The 15,129-nt window shown below is 38.1% G+C and overlaps 1 long non-coding RNA gene across 1 annotated transcript; it reads right to left on the reverse strand.

Moving 5' to 3' along the window:
* Positions 1-13,459: 13,459 nt before the first annotated feature.
* Positions 13,460-14,529, reverse strand: LOC118494660. Its single transcript, XR_004896787.1, has 3 exons — positions 14,439-14,529; positions 14,212-14,274; positions 13,460-13,696 (listed from the first exon to the last, which is right to left on the reverse strand). It is a non-coding gene; the product is annotated as an uncharacterized LOC118494660 (long non-coding RNA).
* Between the last annotated feature and the right edge of the window lie 600 nt (positions 14,530-15,129).

Below are 15,129 nucleotides of genomic sequence, written 5' to 3' on the forward strand. Positions count from 1 at the left end.
CACCATTATTATAATGAGGACATACACAAGATCTCTCTTTTATGCTCTTTAATACCACAGAGCTGACAACAAAGTTGTGAATATCAGCACAAAATTTGTCAAGAAGTACTGGCAGTCGTCCACACTGTATTATCTGTATTTTGCCCAGTATGTTTCGGAAAGACGGCGATTCAGCTGTCGAGACAGGCAACATTTCCTCCATTATGTATGCTGCCACAAGCTTATTTATCTCTGCTTTGTTTACCTGCTGTTGAAAATCAAGTCTTGGATGCTTGGCTGGTGTCGGCAACATGCCCTTTTCATCCGCGTCTCAGGGTCCGGGGAACTTTAACAACTAGCTTAAATTGGATTTTGTGTTTGTGGCGGTGGAGAGGTGTTTGTGGCCTGGGCATAATTTACACTTTACAATCAAGTTTTTGTCCTTTCGCGGAATTAATTTGAAGTAATGGGCATACCTCCACCCCTCAAAAGACGTCTTAAGCGGTGGCTCTGACATTTTTGTTTTGTCTACTCAGACGAGTGTTATGGTGTTACGCAAACACGCACGAAAACGGACGTTTGATTTGTTATTCTCTCCTCACGTTATGCACATAGTTGAAGAACCAGTAACGCAAGTAACTCAATAATTATTTGATAAGTAACTGTAATGTGATTACCAAGTTATCAACAGTAATGCGTTACATTACTGCGTTACAGACAAATGTAATCTGATTACAGTAACGCATTACTTAGTTAGTTACTTAGTAACGTGTTACCCCCAACACTGTCAAGGACATACTTTCAGTTAAACTCATGTTTGTGGAGATATAGAATCATTGTACTTGTCAGCAAGATGTCCAAGGGCTATTTCGCCGCTTTATGACAGAGGACAGTTATACTGTATTTACAGTGCCTTGTGCAGATCCCGTCGAGCTGACTTTGGCAGTTGCTCTTACTGGTTTTACTTACAGTGATTGACTGATAGAGTTGTATTCAGTTATTCCCAGCTATGTTTATACATACACAATGATGCATCCACTGCCAACACTTCAGGTATTGTCATGTTTCAAGGTCGCAAACATTGGGATGGTGAGCCAAAAAGGTTTGCACCAAACAGAAACCAAATGTGCTTGCACCTAATGAAATGATTTGAGCTGCAGTGGCATAACACAGGCTTAAGTCTATATTCAGAGCTTTGTGATGGCATTCTAAAAAGGTTTATGACTTGATATTTGTGACGTTACCAACGAGAATTTTGAAATTATTTTTATTCTTTTTATTTTATTATTATGAAACAGCCATCAAAATGCCTATTTTGGTTTACTTTGTTTCAAGGTGTGTGGATGTGTGTGGTGGGAAGAGAGTGAATGCAAATATATTTTCCAAGCACATGAAGGAATAAACAGAGAAAATGCACAGAACAGAAAAAATAAAATGTGTTTTGAGGGTGGAAAAGGCTACTTGAAAGTGCACGGCAGATTAAAACCAGCAAGTGAACCACATAACCGTAGATAATTATCACAACATTCGGCAACTCAGCATCTCATTAAAATCCAGAAAATATTTTGTTTTAAGTCACTTTGATTGTGTTTGACTTGAGCAATTACTGAGCCTGTTGGACCAGAGTCTATCTGTGTTTGCCTATAACTCAAACCAACACAGCACGCGCTCAATGCAGCATCTGGCTTTCACATTACATTTGAGGCAGAGTTTTGAGGAGCCTCTGAAATGTGTTGGAATTAAATTAAAACATGCGCTCTGCCTGGGCAAACTGGACATTTTCCAAAAGTGCATTTCACACACCATAAACACTACAGAAATCTTTAAACATATAACCTAAAAGGGCACTGCTGAGTCTTTTAGATTCGTAGGGCAGCATGCATTTAAAAATCTCCCAAAAATAACAAGCTGCTTTGCATTTGAAAGAAAGAAGGAGGCACTAAATTCCGCAGAATTTATAGTTTTTGAAATCAAAAGTTTTCTTTTTTCACATCTTGATATTTCACATTGACTTCTGAATATCTGGAGTTGTGAGGCAGGCAACAGTGTAGGTGCATGGGAATTCATTATTGTAAATAATGACTGCAGAGAATAAAATTAACAGGGAACAAATATATATATATATATACACATACATACACACACACACACATACATACATACATACATACATATATATATATATATATATATATATATATATATATATATATATATATATATATATATATATATATACATATACACACACACATACATACATATATATGTATATATAACCATGATCGTAATTGAGATGTAATTGTAAAATGACTGACATCTCACTCCCTACTATGCTATCTGAAACTTATTAAATGACAGTTGTCATAATCTTCCCTTTGTTTACCTCGTTCCCCTTGAATGAGACGAGATTTTAACACTACTTTAAAGAAAACATCAATTATGAAATATGTATGGAAAAATAGTCTTTACTCAGAGAACCAAAGTTACAACGTAACCAATCGTTTTATTGCAGCTGTAAACAAGGAAGTACGCTGCTCTTGTATTGATTTATGACTATTTTAATACGAGGGGGGGAGCTTTGTCTTTGTTTAATATCATTAAAAGTAAAGTTAGGTTTTGCTTTCTGCTTTCGACTCATTTAAAAAATGAGAGCGATCTGCTCAATCTGCGATAGTCAGTGCCACACTGACCTGCACGCTGCAGTCCGTGTGTGTGTGTGTATCAGGCACTAGTGAAAGAGAGAGAGAGCGGCCGTACCCTCTAACGTTCTAACGCTGGGTTTTACCGTCAGCTTTGTACAATTGCAACTCTGCTACTGCTCTGCAAAAGTGAACTCATAGTCAACTTTGGTGAACGGACAGGGGATCTTCTATGCTAATTTAGAGGTCCAAGCCAGACTCAATTTCAAAGCCAGATGTATTATAAGACCAACCAGGCCAGACTCCGTCAACTAGCTGTTGCTCTGCACTTGTGACCGATATCGCAAAACAATTTTTACCTCGACGAGAAGTCTTGTCACATTTTAATCTCGTGGGACGAGATCTCGTCACACCTCTAATTAACACCACAGCTTATTTAATGTAGCACACATTTTATGACATCTTTGCAGCTTGTTTTTGCTCTACAATTCAATAAAATGAATTTAAGTATGGAGGAGAAAGAAAACAAGATCAGCATCACAGCTTTCACTATATCACTGTCTTCAAAGTGAATGCATTCATAAAAGAAGTAAACAAGAAACAGCTTTGAACCACAAAGGGAAGGTAGTTTTCAAGCACTGTTCCCAATACAGGACCCAGGCTGCTTAGAAATCGTTTTAGCCCACTCCTAATGCTATATTTTACTAGTTATCAAGTTGAGGTTCACATATAGTGTGGCCTCTGCAAAATCCTAAAAACAAACTGTTACTAAGCCCCAGAATCTATGTCAAATAACCCCCATCTGTACCAGAGCCGACTTACAGTAAAACCAATGTCTCGTTAACAGCTTAAGCAAAACTACTGCACGATATGGAAACTGATATGATTATATAACATAATACAATAACAAATCTGGTTAAAACCAACAGGAGGGACAGATACCCCATTCAGAATCTCAACCTCTTATTATTATTCCTCTACAAATCTAATCCTGTCAGACAATAAACTACATAAATGCGTCTAATAGGATTATGGCCAGTGAAAATATGTTGGCGAAAAGAGAGATAGAGACATGGGGAAGATTGGGAGAGGGGGGAATAGTGAGAAGGATAAGTGGGGTACCTCTACCACTTTCAAACACTCAAAAGAAAGCTTTGATAGAGGGTCAACACTTGTGAAGGTCTACGACTTTCCCAAACTGTGGATCAGGGCTAATTCCTCGTGGCCCATGGCTGAGTGCTGGGTTTTGGCTTCAAGCAGCAGTGAGTTTATTTAGTGGGTCTCTCAAACATTCCTCTAGTCTCAGCTGAAGCTGAACAATAAGATGTCTGGTGACCAAATGACCTTTGTCCTCCATTTTCAATATCAGTATCCATCCAATCTGGGTGTTCCTATTGCATAATCAGTTTTCCAAATGTTTAAAAAACAAAAATTGTCTTTGACTACGTTTACTGCCAATTTGTGCTTCAACTGTTGATTATGGTGCCATTTACCATTAGCAATGGTCTCGCACTGGTTTAACCATGTTTGCCTTGGCCTTAAACCTGCTTCTCCCTACCAGCTTACAAGGCTCAGTGGAGGGATCTAGATCTGCTGACGGCCAAGAATACAGGGCAGCAGTGGTATTTTCACAAACTGGCACAGAGAAGGAAAGAACCCTGACGAGGAGAGTGAGTGAACATTTTTTATAGAAAGGACAACCATCATTTTGTCTGTCACTTTGCATTAGAAAAGAAATGATTCCAGTAAATGCACATATACATACATCCAAACAGGCCTCCCCTTTAATAGACTATAGCTCTGTGATAAAGGGCCTCGTGCCTCCTCAGGACCACCTACCCAGCAGGAAAACCAGGTCATGCACCTGGAAATGGTCAGAGCCACAAACACTGACAAACTGTATGTGATTAAGGTTGGCTATTACCCAGGACCTTGGCCCACATCAGAGCCAGACAGAGGTGGAGATCGGGAGCACTGTGAGCTGGGAGAGGAGAGATGGACTACACAAATCAGGAGGGAAGAATTATTATTATAAGCAGAGTCAAATCCAACATACTGCAAACACACACACACACACACACACACACAGACACGTAGGGTACCAACATAAACACAGGTGTCAGGAAACACACCCAGACTGAAACTGAAAATATTTGGCATATAGTGGTAGGCACTTATGCGTATCTGTACCCTCTGGCTGGCTAGTGGACACAGGTAACACCCAATGCTTTTTTATTAAGATATGAAGCTGATGTTTTCATGACACCTACATTAAAAGGAAATTAGCTTTTTATTGTTGCTGTTGCCATTTTTGAGAATTGACTAAAGTCCGTGGCACTGCCAACTCCTCTATTGGTCAGGGGAGGATAGTGATATTCAAAGATGATACTGGAAATTTGAGGCTGACACCAACTATGGTTATTTAAAAAAAATAAAAAAAATAAAAAATATTTATATATATATATATATATATATATATATATATATATTTTATTTATTTTTTTTATTTTTTTTTTATTTTACATATTTGTACATATTTAATAATTGATTAATCATTTTAGTTATTGTCTGTTTTATCATTTTGAATTGAATGTTGGTTGGGCAAAAGAAGCAACTTAAAAATGTCTCCTTGTGCTGGGCAATTTTTACATTCTATGACATTGTATAGGCTAAATGATTAATTGATTATTAAAAAAAGATTATTCAATAATGCCAATAACCATTCATTTCAGCCCTATATACTTTATAGTTGAAAAGTAAACTATAAACAAAGAGGACAGTAACATTAAATACATATTGAATGGTAAACTTCACTGGACATCATTATCAAAAAATATTAAAACACAAATAAAACATGTAGGCCTTAATAAAATACATGTGTTAAACTTGAATTGAAAAAAATAAAGATCAAATACACATAAAAATAGAAATACACATACTGATGTGTTTGCATAGAGTGTTAGGGTTCGATACAGTATACGAGTCCAGACTACAATGTGGGTGCTTTAATACGCATTTAAGGGATAGCATAATGCTAAATGAGGTTAATTCTATCTTCCCCACAGATAAAGACAATCAAACAATATAATTCCAAGCTTGAGCACCAGGCCTCTGTCGGGCCTGGCTGTTTGTGAATGACCCCAGAATGTGGCTGCCAAGAGGAGAAAAATATTTTATGATGTGAAACAGCTGCTTGACTTATGGCCATTTACTCAGGATATAGTTAAACATATGGACCACCAGTAACGATCGGTAAAAGAACAAATTCGGGAGACATAACACTAGTAATTTCTGCCACTTGCACAAAGAATCATATTGTCGACCTTCAAGATACTGCATAGTGTTTTCAGTGTGGGTTATATTCTGCAAAACACTATTAAGCTGGGAGACTTACCTAGGTCTGGATTGAGAAGGAAGCACTGCCTTTCAGTTTTTGGACAGCAGACAAACATCCTCCCAGTTGTTTGTACTGTAAATCACATTTACGCTCTACAACGCCCTCCAACAAACCTGCCGTCTACCAACACCTCCTACTGTGACACATTAATTATAACTTCCTGTATACAGCCTATCCCAAGCCATGAATACATAATGCCCCAAAATGAGTCATATGCACATAGCAGACACCCAGCAGTGAATAAATACAACCTATCCATCACACACTGCCCACTGCCCAGTGAAAGATTATGAAAGCCCACAGAGGCTGACAGGAGGCTGGGCCTAGCCAACGGGAAGAATGGAAAATATTGTACTTTATCTTTAAAAAAGTGACATTCAACAGCCATCACAATGTCCCAATTATGCCCTCTATGCCAAACAAGACCTAAAAACTGACAGAGCCAATGAAAATAGATGTCAGAATCGGAACAGGTGACAATCACGTGTTCTTTTAAATTCTGACTTCATATCATTTCAATCCAAACAAGGTTCTAACATGGGATGTAACTTGATTTGTCTCACTCCTGAAAGCCATCTATGTCTTTCCTTAGGACTGTGAAAAATGCAGCGGAAGCTGGCAGGTCATTCGTCTCCGTTGTCCCAGTGGGTGGTGCTGGCTACAGTTTGACTAATGGTCCTGTTATAATGCTTCAGATGTCTGAGTAACGACAAACTATAAAAGCTAAGCTGACTACAAAGTCAACTAATCTGAAATCTACTGCCTGTTTTCCAGTGATGAGAGCTGATAAGGTTTCAGAATAAGGAAATGTCATAACAATAGGAGACTTATGTTGGATCTCGGCAGTTATTAAGTGGCCCATTGATAATGAGAAAGTCCAATTGAGCAAACTGAGTCTAGACTTAAGAATCTCCGGATTTGTTAAGCTCCAAAGCTATTAAATCTCTTATCAAACCTGTTACAGCTTTTGTTTCAGCGGTCAGAACAATTAATATTAATCACCAGTCAACATTTAATATCTTCTGCTGCACATCTCATATTAACTCTGTAGCCGCAAGTTGTGAAAATAAATTAGGCTACTTTAATTGAAGTTAATGTTGATTAATTTAGTAGCTACCACTGAAAACTGTAGTATTTATGGCTTCTCACACAACAACAGGTGACCACAGATCAAAACTAAATCTTGGGGTTGTAGTAATTTATAATGTTAGTTAATTGCAAATGCTAAAGGCTAAACCTTTGATAGGGGATTTGAAATATTCAGTGGATTTGATAATGGTTTGGTTTGATAAAATGCTATCCCAAAAACCTGTTACAGTAACAGTAACTGCTTTTCCGAAGTTATTTTTATTCCACTAGAGGAAAACCTTCTAACATTACTGGTTCTTCCATCGTAGTACTGAAAAGTAAAACGAATGGAATGCATGAAGTGACTTTTTTTTTTTTAAAAGAAAAGCAAAACAGAAGAAGGAATGACAGAAAAGAAAGAAAGTAAGGAGAGGTAAATTCAGGAACTATCCTGAGTCTAAACATCCACTGCCCATCCTTCCTTCCCTACTCTGAACCCCCCCCCCCAATCTCCCCTTCTGTTATTGCTCCTTCTGCTCCTCCATGTCTGTTAAGTCAGCATGACATTTTATGATGCCTGGATATTAAAAAGCAGTTTCTATTATGTGTTGGAGGGAAGTGGAAACAGCCATGCTCATGCTAGGTAATTAGGGAAAGCAGGCGAGGGGATATTTATGAATGCAGGGGAAGGCTAGGGGGAGACCAGGGGAATTGGTGTGTAATGTCCTGCTGTCAGTAGCAGTTTTCTATTTAACTATGTATACAACACTGTTAAAGGTGGAAATTGCTTTTGATCTCATTTATGATCCATGATTCATCTAAATCAGTTGGTGCATTTGTTCTTTGTGATGCGTCCAACTGAACAATGCAAACTGCATGAAAGTAGTGCTAAGAAGTTTTATTAAATAGGGCCATGGCAGGCTAGATACAGTATGATTACACTTGATCAGACAAACACAGATAGGTAACACAGTTAAGCAGACTGCTTAGGGATGTCAAGGGCATTTACTTCAGTAAAATCCCTTATGCAGAAGAGATTGTAATAGGACGCTGTGGTAAACCTGTGTGAATTCCTGCAGCTTTGTCTTATAATTTAATTTCCAACATTGTGTTATATTGATCAGGATTCTGCTGAATTAAGTCTTGGAATTCTTTTTAAATACAATGGTTAGTTTTTACTTTATGTTTTATATAGCTTGTTATATTCCTGCAGATTGATTATAGTTGTATTCATATTTTTAATGCTGGCAATTTTACCGTTTCTACCTGTCCATTTGATTCTTGGCACCTGATCTTGAATTCCTTTTTATGTCTTTTTATTGTTTTTCATCTTTCATTCTTTTATGATGCTCTGTAAAGCACTTTGTAATGCTGGTTTTAATAAGTGCTATATACAGTACATCTTATTATTACCAAAACACATTGTCATTTTAAAGAAAAGAAATTATTTGAAAAATCTACTTGTACTTGTAATATCCGCTATTCAAAATCTCCTTTTGATTTTTTTAACAGGAGATTGCATGGCGCCAGTAGCAACATTTTTCACAGATCGCTTCAGCAGATATACTATAAAACCACTCTGTGTTCTTCTCTCCTGATGTGGTCAGCATATCCGTTTCAGATACTTGCTGGAGAACTTTGATCAGCTTACTGACCACAAACCGTGAAAAGTCTTTTTCATAGAAACCAAAGTTATAATAATATAGTAAGTTCATAAGTAACCTGACTTGAAAGCAAATGTACTCCGTTTAACATCTACATAGGATAAGAGTTCATGTGAATAAAAAGTTTAAGGGAAATAATTGTTGATCAATGTTTAGTTTTTCAGTTTTGCTCAGTGGCCAATGTACGGAACACACACACACACACACACACACACACACACACACATATGATCAGGGTTGTGGCTTTTGGACCTGTGCAGCTGTACTGTATCTTGCCTTTCTCTGTTCAAAAACATTAAACAATATTTCCAGCCAGCCCTCCAGGCCCCCAGCTCAATAACAATTTAAAGCTGGGAGAGAAGTGAGTGGAGGTGGTTCAGACACCTCAGGGCCTTGGGGGCTGCTCTGGGCACTCCATGGAACCACAAACCAGCACAGGTCACACACAAGTTTGTTGCTTTTCGTTTTCTCCACAGCTCAGGGACAAAATGAAGCCTTAACCTCGTAATCTACCCAACGTGTCCCCCGGTAGCACTTCTGGATTTAGAGCTGGGAAATTACACTTCAGGCCTGAGAGGTGAGGAAGGAGGGAGAGATGTGATTTTGAGCATAGCCAATGAAAGATGGCAGTTTACATCACAGAACCACAAGACCGGGGTAAATATTTCAGTTTTCATGACTAAACACCCAAACATGATACTCCTTATAGCATCAATAATTGAAGCAAGCAGTTACACGTTGAAGTAAAGAAGATATCATCATCTGTGTTTATTTCTATATGATTTTATCTTTGATGTTTTGGGTTTCAGAGGTAGGGAAGGATATAATGTGACAGCAGTCTCTCTGCCACCTGTCACAGTGCGGCTTTAGGGGAAACATTCTGTCCTCCCTTCTCCCAAGAGTTGGCTCAGGCCATCCAGCCCACTCTGCCTGCTGCACAATCACTCCTCTGTTCGTGACTCAGGGTGGGTCCCACTCTTTCCACCCGCATTACTGTGAAAACAACCCAATCTCAAACACACTCTCACTCTGGCATAGCCATGTGTAAATACACACATACATACTCCTGGTCCCACTTCTAAACCCATTGCCCACCACGGTGCAGCAGGGCCTATGGGAAACCTAAACCCATTCCTGCCACTTACCATTATAGTCTTGCCTGTCTGCTTCATTGAAAACACATGTATGAGTGTGGGCTTGTGCACATGCATAGATGCATGTAAATGTGAGTCTGCCAGGGTATTCCTACTGTAGCTTTGGGTGTGACTGTGCATACAGACTTCAAACCCTTACAACGTTGGCTGGATACACGATTCCTGTTATTTCACACCCTCACTCCCAGCCTTGATCTTTGCCCACCACTCAGGCATATTTACACGAGCAACCAGTCAGAAAAATCTAACCATGCCACGGTCTGAATATTTACACCAGACTGTACTAATGTAGTCACTATACTCATAACCTCCTTTCACAAATGCAACTTGTTATGTAAATGTGTCAGGTCAGTCTCATGTCTGAATGCGCCCAAGTCACTTTTACACAAGTCACAACGGCAATCGAGGTTGGACCTAAAAAGATGTCTGGAACACTTAATATGCGCAGAAAGCAGTTAAGCGTCTTCTTCTGCCTTATGAAAAGCACAGTAATACATGTATCACTCAATTATTATCTCTTTTGGACAAAGAAAATAAATTCTGTTTAATAAGCCACAAAACCCAGTGAGTGTGCCAATTTAAAAGTTGGGGAGATTCAGATTAGGGCTGCACGAATAAACAAAAAGGTGTGCTGTGCATGTGACACTGTGCACTGCAGTCTCCACATTGTTACACCCTTCACTTTACCGACAGTATTATCAACAGATGAAGCCACCGCGTCTTAAGTGTTTTATTGTACACTGTTAACTCACTTCACATTGTCTTTGCGGTCTCTTTTTCCTCTCGCTTTTCCCTCACACAGCCCTCACGGTCTCTCTCCCTCCTTGCTTGACTGATCACTCACTGACGTCACTCACTCAACGCACCTGCCATTCTCGCTCTCACCTACGCTACCTAGCGGTGTGTGGTGTATGGTCACGTGAGTATCAGAAGTGTTGAGGGTTTCAGAGCTTGCAGACTTTAAGAAGAGGTTGTACAAAGTATATTTTGTAACTTAATCACTAGTTATTATATTACACCCATCTTAAATGGCATTGTTATGTCATACAAAATGTATTTTTTTAATATGAAATTTGTATTTACTTATTTATTGTTCTATTTATTTCATTTGTACTGTTGAGCAAAGCAAAAATGTCTATTTTGGAAAGATGTTTTGTTATTTAATTTTGTAAAACATTAAGTTATTTAAAAAAAGTACTGCACATTTTTTGTTTATGTATTTATTCCTATGCTCATTTAACTTTGTATGTTTCAAAATGTTAGCATTTTCCTTGATCATCAAGCAAGTAGACTCATGATACCATTATATGGCAATATTGTAAATCGCAATATGACTTTTTCTCCAAATCGTGCAGCCCTAATTCAGAACAATCAATAGAAATTATTTTCCCCCTCATGGTGCAGGAAAAATGACTTTTGTACAACCATAATCAAACGAGTACTCTCTGTATTTCAATGTTCATGCCAACTGCATGAATGAATACATTTTATATCCAGCAAAATACTTTATATACAGCATGTGAGCAAATAGTTCCATCTAAATATCTTGTCATCCTATGCTTGGGCACTGATATGGAATTATTTTTGTGTCTTTAATACCAAGCAAAACTTCTCAAGTATCAAACAAAAATCACTAACTCAAGCAAAAAAACTGTCACCTCAAAAGGTAAAACTTAAAACTTGCAAACAAAACATTTGTGTAGTCGTAAACTATTGGTCTTATATTTGTTTGATATTATGTCCTTTTGTTTACCGTTCCCTCTGCTTCTTTCTCAATGATCAGTCTTTTGATCTCTCCATCACGTTTGCAGTTTCGCTCCCAGCTTTCTCGTTTGCGCTTCCCAAGTCTTTGTTTGCGATTCTGACACAAAGCTATCGCGTGGGCGGGTCTTACAGGGGTGCATCCCCATTGGCTAATGCGTATTTGGAGTATTTTTGAGTGACAGCTCTGTGCCTGCCGGCCCCCTGACGTTTCAGTGCAGTTAACTTAAGAGATTTTGGAGGACACACAAACCACTCCACAGCGGATTCCTACAAGATTAATAAAATGTAAGTATTGCTCATATATATTGTCTGTGATGTACTTTGCAAGCATGGTTACTAGACGTTTGTTGTTTCGTTGTGTTAAGTTACTAATTAGCTAGTAAAGCTGTTAACTTAGCATTTAGCGTTAGCAGTTAGCTAACTATCTAAAACTTGTAGCTATGTTAGGCTACTGAGCTAATTTGCCATGGGAATCATGAAGTCTTAGTGTCTTACTCAAGGAGCTGTATTAATTATCGTCTTCTCTCTGTAGAATAATGAAACATTGTGGGACGTGCAGGACCCCGAGCAGAGCAGAGCTACGATGCTGTCCCAGGTAACGTTAGCTAGGTCAGTAACGTAGCTATATCTGATAACCAATACCCTAGCATTGTGTATTAAGTAGTACGATGTAGAAGCTGTGCATATAATGTATTCCTATCTAGAGGTTGACACATACATTACATAATGTTCCATCTATACACTGTTTCTTTTTGTATTGCACTGCTGCAAGATGGCAGATAACTGACATATTTTTTGTATATTTTAACAATGTAAATTTCAACAATATTTAGAATGAATGCATATTGTTACTATTATCCAAACAATGTACTTTTAACTAACACACTTTGCTAAGTGATCATTATTGTTTTTTAGTGATGTGCATGGCTGATGAAGCTCGGGTCCTGCTGGCTGCCCTGGACCACCTTGGCAGATTACCCAAGGGAAAAGCAGATGGATCATTTGAGTAAATTCAACATGAAGCCATATTGTACTTTACACATGTAGTCAACACGGAGGTAGGAATCTAGAAAGTGTGATCAATAATATTCCAGAAATAAGTGTTCCAGTAGTGATTATGAAAGCTATAAAATGTTCCTAGAGTGCAAAATTAAAATTATTTATTATTGAGCTAAATTCAAACTTTTTTTTCATCTAATAAGGTACTTCAAGCTTTACAATAAGTCAAGGAAGTGAAGGACTACAGCCACATCCCAGCCCTTCAAAGAGGCTGTCATCCAGACTGGAGCGGTCGGCCATCAGTGAGCTCAGGAGACCAGATGATCCCAGGCGTCCAGGAGTTGTGTGTGATATTCCTGCACCACCCTCAGAAGTGTTGTTGCAGACACAAGTCAGCACAGAAATACAGCTTGCTTTAGGTGAAACTGAATATGTGAAATATATTCATAACCCTATTACTCAGTATGTTTGTGTATTGTTGGTGATGAAAAACTGATCCTGACCTGTGATGTACTGCAAATAATGACTGACACTGAGTTCCAGCTTCTTCTACCACCGGGGCCCCAGCCAAATACGTTCAAATATCCATTATGTATGTGAAGTTTTATATTGGACTAAAAATAAAGCATTATAATAGTCTCAACCTTATGTCCTGTATTATGTAATGAACCAAACTGACAAGGGTGAATGTAAAAAAGTGTTTTAATATATTATGTGCATTTTAAAATATAATTACAGTAAAACAATGTAAACACAAATTAAATTACAGGACAGTATACTGTATATATATTGATATACAATGGACTTAGAAACTACAAGTACACAAATGAAAATAAACTTAAGAAAAAGGTTATTGTAAGTGTTAATTGAGTATCTCAGTAAAATATGATCAATACATACTCTATCGGTCTATATCCTGGCTGTTAGAAGCCTTAGCAAACAGTGTTTCCTCCACAGAGAGACTGAAGGCTCCTCTCCCTCTGCTGCTACCACCTCCTCCTGGTTGGTCTAACTGCTGCCTGATGTGAGCTGTGATAGAAAAGTATAACAAAGTTCCTTACACAAATCAAATGGTAACAAAGTTCTTATTGATAACTGCAGCTTCTAAGATTGGGTGATTTACAATTAAAATGACTTGCTTTTAAGTAGCCATTAGCAACAGGCTTTAAAAACAATATGAACACTTTCCTTATGCTGACCTGCTTGCAAATGCAACAGAATACATGTAATTAGAGTTAGGATAGCCAGTTTTGTCATAACTAGGAAGTACAGATGAACATTCTTGTTGTCTTGTAATGTCATCCTCTTGGTGTAAATGTAGCTATCATTACTGAGTTTCTTTTTATGCTATGCTATGCTATAATAATGCACATATCTATAAAGATGAACCAGTTAGGCACAGCTAACACTGCATATGTACTGTATGTGTCAACCTCTAGATAGGAATACATTATATGCACAGCTTCTACATTGTACTACTTAACCAATACCCTAGCATTGTGTATTATCAGATATAGCTACGTTACTGACCTAGCTAACGTTACCTGGGACAGCATCGTAGCTCTGCTCTGCTCGGGGTCCTGCACGTCCCACAATGTTTCATTATTCTACAGAGAGAAGACGATAATTAATACGTTAGCAGTTAGCTAACGTTAAATGCTAAGTTAACAGCTTTACTAGCTAATTAGTAACTTAACACAACGAAACAACAAACGTCTAGTAACCATGCTTGCAAAGTACATCACAGACAATATATATGAGCAATACTTACATTTTATTAATCTTGTAGGAATCCGCTGTGGAGTGGTTTGTGTGTCCTCCAAAATCTCTTAAGTTAACTGCACTGAAACGTCAGGGGGCCGGCAGGCACAGATCTGTCACTCAAAAATACTCCAAATACGCATTAGCCAATGGGGACGCACCCCTGTAAGACCCGCCCACGCGATAGCTTTGTGTCAGAATCGCAAACAAAGACTTGGGAAGCGCAAACGAGAAAGCTGGGAGCGAAACTGCAAACGTGATGGAGAGATCAAAAGACTGATCATTGAGAAAGAAGCAGAGGGAACGGTAAACAAAAGGACATAATATCAAACAAATATAAGACCAATAGTTTACGACTACACAAATGTTTTGTTTGCAAGTTTTAAGTTTTACCTTTGAGGTGACAGTTTTTTGCTTGAGTTAGTGATTTTTGTTTGATACTTGAGAAGTTTTGCTTGGTATTAAAGACACAAAAATAATTCCATACACTGACAGACTTTAAAAATCGCAAGCAAAATTAGCTAATAATGTTAAATGATGAAACTGAAGAGAAAACATTAGTGGAATTACTGTGAGAAGCGTGGGCAAGCGTGTGATAGCCATTAAATAAGGCTTCAGCAAATGGCAAAACGTTTAAAAAATATTTTTAATGTTTTAAAATCCATGACTAATGCAGCCTGTTAGAAAACAGACAACACTCT

Source organism: Sander lucioperca, chromosome 3, assembly GCF_008315115.2.
Source record: "Sander lucioperca isolate FBNREF2018 chromosome 3, SLUC_FBN_1.2, whole genome shotgun sequence".
Classification (NCBI taxonomy): Eukaryota; Metazoa; Chordata; class Actinopteri; order Perciformes; family Percidae; genus Sander; species Sander lucioperca.